At 43.7% G+C, this 5,770-nt stretch overlaps 1 long non-coding RNA gene across 1 annotated transcript; it reads left to right on the forward strand.

The window, feature by feature from the left end:
- Positions 1–3,883: 3,883 nt before the first annotated feature.
- Positions 3,884–5,305, forward strand: LOC132386938 (uncharacterized). The gene is made up of 3 exons (XR_009509713.1): positions 3,884–3,916; positions 4,828–4,999; positions 5,096–5,305. It is a non-coding gene; the product is annotated as an uncharacterized LOC132386938 (long non-coding RNA).
- Positions 5,306–5,770: the final 465 nt, after the last annotated feature.

The raw sequence follows: 5,770 nt of genomic DNA on the forward strand, positions 1-5,770 counted from the left end.
TCTTCCCACATTCCTCCTGAAAAAATATATATTCCCTTTTCTCAGTCCCTTTATGCCGGCCATATCTGTTCCCAGTATGAGGTTTTCCCCTTCCGGGACACCAGAGATGTCCCTTCATAGAGAGGGTATTCCTTCCTCCATCATTGTTGCTGATCTCAGTCCAATCGGTTCTGTTTCCTGAAAATCCGCCTTCGCTCCATCTTACCGTCCACTTAACATTGGCAGAATCCCTCTTGTCCTTACCTGCAAACCCACTAGACATCGGTGGCCGACTCTCCAGTTTAGAGTAATGAGCAGAGCTGGAATAATTAGGCCAGCTCCTTTGGCAATGGGAATTGCGGGGATGGCCAGGAAACGTGAGCAGACTTGCCCATGTATAGGCAGCCTGGATCAAACCAGTTTCCTGTGCTTTGTCGGGGTGACGTCAGTCTTCCAGCCTCCCGGACGGCCATATCTGTACCCGGTGGGTGGAGCTGCAGCTCCTAAGGGACCACGTTAGGGAACGGGAGTTGCAGCTCGATGACTTTCGTCTGGTGAGGGAGAGAGGAGGTGATAGAAAGGAGTTAAAGGCATTTGGACACACCGGGGCCACGGGAGATAGACAAGTGGGAAACAGGAGAGGGAAGGGGAAGTGTCAGTTACTACAGAGTACCACTGTGGCTGTTCCCCTGAACAATAAGTACTCCTGTTTGAGTACTGGTGGGGGGGGGGGTGTCTACCTGGGGATGCAACTGTGTCCGTGCTTCTGGCGGTGTCCGGCCCTGTGGCTCAGAAGGGTAGGGAAAGGAAGAGGAAGACAGTAGCACAAAGGTAGTAATCTCTGTATTATTGCCTGTGCCGCGATACAGTTAGTATAGGAATGGAATGAGGTGAAGGTTAAATGCGTGGCTGAGGGATTAGAGCATGGCACAGGAATTCATATTTCTGGGTCATTAAGACTGGGTCATTAAGGGCAGGTGTGACCTGTACAAAAAGGATGGATTGCACTTGAATCTCAGGGGGACCAATATCCTGTTTTGGAGATTTGCTAACGCTACTGGGGAGAGTTTAAACTGGAAAAAACTCATCACCTTATTCCAACTTTGCTCATTTTTCATTTTTTTTTAATTTATTTTTTATTGAAATTCGTCATTGAACTGACATTTCCATAAGATGTATTTCAGACATTGTACAAATATATCATATAATCACATATGTTACAAAACTCCACATAGTATTTATCTGAGGTAGACACTTATAGAAAACAGTGGAAAGAAACTAAAATAAGCAAATTGAAAAATAAACTATGTACACGTAGAGAGGGATTTTTTCTAATAACATATTCATTGATATGTGAGAATAAAATCAGGCCTGTGAGGCATTGTGTAGTTAACCCATTTTACCCAGTATGAATCAAATTGTTCCAGCTAATGATTAAAATATGCTGTTATATTCTCCAATTTGAAAATGCCCATTGTAATTTCCATTCATGAATCTAAATGTGGGCTCTCCTGTAATAACCATTTCCTAGTAAGAGTCTTTTTAACAGCCACCAAGAGTATATTCATTAAATATTCATCAATTGTATACCATTTGATTCTCATTCGGAAGGAATTTGTCAGCTATGTCCATGATAACTCCTGTTCTGTCGGAAGAATAGAGGGTTGGGTAAAGTTTCGCCAAAGAATGTTCAGTGCCTTTAAGCCGTTTCATTTTCTTCATCATGAATCCTTCGAACAAAACATACTTCGTCGGGGAGGAGCAGTAACAGGACCTGAAAGAGAATTTAAATTGTTTCAAGAAGGCTTTCCTAAGCGACTGGGTAAAACTTTGGACTTTCGTATTACCACTTATGAGAACTGTTTTTGCATTATCGTTTTAAGAACTGCTTTCGGATTCTCGCTTTAAGAAGTGGTCGAGCTGCCATATCGCAGCTGACTTCCGGTTGTTAATCGTTTGATTACTTTTTGTTTTTTTAGCAGTGTTTAATAAATGTCTTAATTGTTATAAAAAACCATGTTTTTGCTGTTTTCGTTGTTGCTGGATTGTAACATATTCATCTGAACTTTGGAAAAGTCTGTAACAAGATCCCGCATGACAGCTCATCTGGAAGGATAGGTCACGTGGGATTCTCGGAAAGCTGGTGAGCTGTATTCTCACCGGGTTCAATGACTGAGGGTGACTGAAGATGGATTTAACGAATGGATGTCCGTGACGAGTGGGAAGTGCATGTCAGTGTCGAGGCCTCGTTAATTAGATATTCATGTCATTGATTTGTATATGATTGTACATGGCATGGTTAGAAAGTTTGATATTAAATTCAGGAGTCTGCTTCATATTGCAACAGGTTACAATGAATTTTCCCAACTTACTGTTTCGGATGTATGGCGGGTCTACATTGTGCTTAACAAGGTACCATATAACTATCTGATAATAGCCAAGTGATATGTCCAAAGAAATCTAGACCGAGTTTAGATGATAATAATGGTCTTAAAGTTCTGCCGGAGATAACATAGTGGTTCAGAACAAGATGTCATGATGCTATGTGTGAGATTGCATTGTTAAGGATGTCAGAGTGATTCTATATAGACTCAAACCATGTATTGCCACTTTTGTCAATGCCAGGGGATGTAAAACTGAAAGGAGATGGTGAGAATCAGGTGTGACTGAGAAATCTGTATAATTCAGTGAAGAGAGGAGTGGATGTCCCATTAAACAGCAGAAATGTTTCAACCCACACTGCTGTAACAGCTGTCCATTACTCACCATAGCGCCACCAGTGGTAGGAGGGCCAAAGCAGTGGGCGCTGTCTGCTCAACCTGCCTTGCCATTGCATTGACACATCACTCCCGGTCGAGGACACAAGATTGGCTCCGAAAAGGGAATTGTGTGCAACATAGCACGTAGGGACCCCGGAAGTCCCGGCACGGTGTACAATAGATGGACAGCGCGGAAATCGATGGGCTCAGCTGGATCAGGCCCTGTCAGGGCTTCAGTGGACAGGCTCACGATGTTTGGAAGTGTTTGCCTCAGTTTAATAACAAAACCGTGTTCTCCTGTAAACCCCAATTAATGTTTGACCCTCCTGTTATTTGTTTTGTTACAGAGAAACAAAAGCTGATCACACTTGTCCTCACAATGGGTCAATGCGCCGGCAGGGGAGGACTTCCAGTGCCTTCAACATCGGGAAAGCTCACGGGTATGTTGGCGAATTAATTTAATTTATAAATACTCTGCTGATTCCGCGTCTGTATTTAATTCAATATTGGGAATTCACAAAGTGTTTGTGAAAACTGATCAGAGAGATAAGAGAGAGAGTTAACATTTCTGGGGGAAATACAGTCAAACGTAGAAGGTGTACAATTACCGTCTGCTGCTGCTCCTCTAACAGATTGTGATGCACATTGAAATAGCGAGTTACTCTAGAAGAAATGACATTCTGCAGATGCTGAAAGTTTTGGGCAATAAAAAGACACACGAAATATTGGCAGAACTCAGCAGGTCAGACAGCATCCATGGAGAGGAACAAAGATTTGACATTTCGGATGAGGACCACAATGAATGGAAAGTAATGTGGCAATATCTAGAATTTCTGTTCCCTCATTTCCAGTCCGATGAAGGGCCTTGGCCCAAAACGTTGATTGCTTATTCTCCTCCATCCCCATATACATTTAGTTCGCATTGTGTTTGGTGATCTTTAGGTTCCAAAGTGAAGTTACTGTCCAGTATGAGGTCAGTAATTTCTTTAATGCTCCTCATTTTCCTTTAGGGTCCAGGCTCAGTGATCACGGAGCTCCTGGCAAGCTGGGACGATTTCCAGCTGCTGCAGTTGACGGACTTCTACCGGGACAGGTTGGAGCAGGCGATGGAAGGACGGGTTCACGGAGTGAGTCTGGCGTTAGAGGCTGAGAAACAGTTCAGCAGAGAGGAACATCGGGTGAGTGGGAGGGAGAATGGGTTTGAATTTTCCCACATCACAGGACTGATGGCCGTAGGATCTCTGACTCAACGGATATTAAATAAGATAAAAGAATAACTGGGAAATAAATACTCCACATGCAATCCGGAACATGTGAACCTGTACCAGAGATGGAAAGAGGTGAAAAGAACCCGCGGACTGGTAGGGAGCTGCTCGATGTTCAGAGTGAATTGAGCAAGTAACAGCATTAATGGCAAATATGACAGGAAGTTTCAATCTGTGAAAAATGTACAGAGTGACGGCAGGATGTCAGTGAGAACCGGGACATCATCAGTGACTGCCACAGGAGCCTGGGTGTGTTCATTTCTGGGTGGAGATAATTTTGTTACAATCTGTAACTGCAAACCGTGTGAATCGGGGAACATTGCCATGTTGTAACGTGTAATCACTGAGAAAACCTCTACTGGAAAAGGGAAGCGAAAGGTGTCAGATGTCAGCCAGTAATCCGCTGTCATTTTAGACACTGGCGGACTGAGGAGATGAATCACATCATAAATTCTGCAACTTCTCTGAGGCTGTTCAGTCTGTTATATAAAATAAAATCCTCCAGTTTTATTTCTTCCTCTGTGATCGTTATTTTATGATTTCTGTTTTACACCGTCAAATCCGGTGAGGGATTATTTATGGAATTGGAGCCATGTCAATGAAGCGGTCATAGACCAGCCAGGATCTCATTGACTGGTGGACCAGGTGCACAGTGAATGTCCCTCCCTGTGCTCTGCACTCAGAGTGTACACTCCATGTCCAGACAGGATCGGCACCCGTCCGGGTGACTGCTCAGTCTGATCCCGTTACACAACATATCATTTACTTCTCATTCTCTGTGTGAATCTGTCAGTCCCCAATATGTTCACCGTTACTCTTCACAGAAAATCTCTGATCTCGCTGATAAGGGAGAGCGGGCGGACAGTTCTAAACTCCTCCTGAGCCTGGTGATGGAGAAAGGCTCCCGTGCCCAGAGGGTGATGTGGGAAACCTTTGTGAAAATGTGGAATGATGTTCCAATGTTGGACAAAATACTGAACGAAATACAGATATATGGTGAGAAAATATCAGAGATTAATTCAAATTTGGATTGAATACAGCACACTTTAAAATTTTACACATCATTCCCTCAATGTGTTTAAATTCAAACAGGTTGTGATCACTCCCATCGATCAAACACCGCTCAAGGTTTAATCAAGGTTCTCAGTGAGCTGAAAGGTAAGTGAACGTGCATTGAACATTGAAGAGTATAACACAGGAATAGGTCATTAGTCATATAACATTGTGCCGAACCAGCTGAGAGGTAAATCTACATAACCCAACTCTAATCTCTCCTTCCTGCACCATGTCCATACTCCTTCATCTTCCTTACATCCATGTGTATATCCAAACGTCTCTAAAAAGCTTCTAATAATTTGTCTCTATCACCTTACCGGGCAGTGCGGTCCATGCAGCCACGGCTCTCTGATGAATAAAAAAGCTCTCCCTCACATCCTACTTCATTCTACAGCATCTCACCTTCAATACATTCCCTCTGGTAAAAGACATTTCAACCGCGACAAACTGGTGATCGCTGTCCACTCTATCTCTGCCTCTCGTAATGTTCTCAACCTGTGTCAGAGCTCCCCTCGGTCTCCGACGATCCAGAGCAAACAATCTAACTTCATCCAGCCTCTCATCATAGCACATGCCCTCTGAACCAGGCAGCATCCCGGTAAACCTCTTCTGCTCCCTCTCTAAAGCCTCAACATCCCTCCGGTTGTGGGGCGGTATGCAATAGCCCAGAATGGGCTGCAGCAGAGTTCATTAAGTTGAAACTTGACCTCT

This window comes from Hypanus sabinus, unplaced genomic scaffold (genome assembly GCF_030144855.1).
Source record: "Hypanus sabinus isolate sHypSab1 unplaced genomic scaffold, sHypSab1.hap1 scaffold_1400, whole genome shotgun sequence".
Taxonomy (NCBI): domain Eukaryota; kingdom Metazoa; phylum Chordata; class Chondrichthyes; order Myliobatiformes; family Dasyatidae; genus Hypanus; species Hypanus sabinus.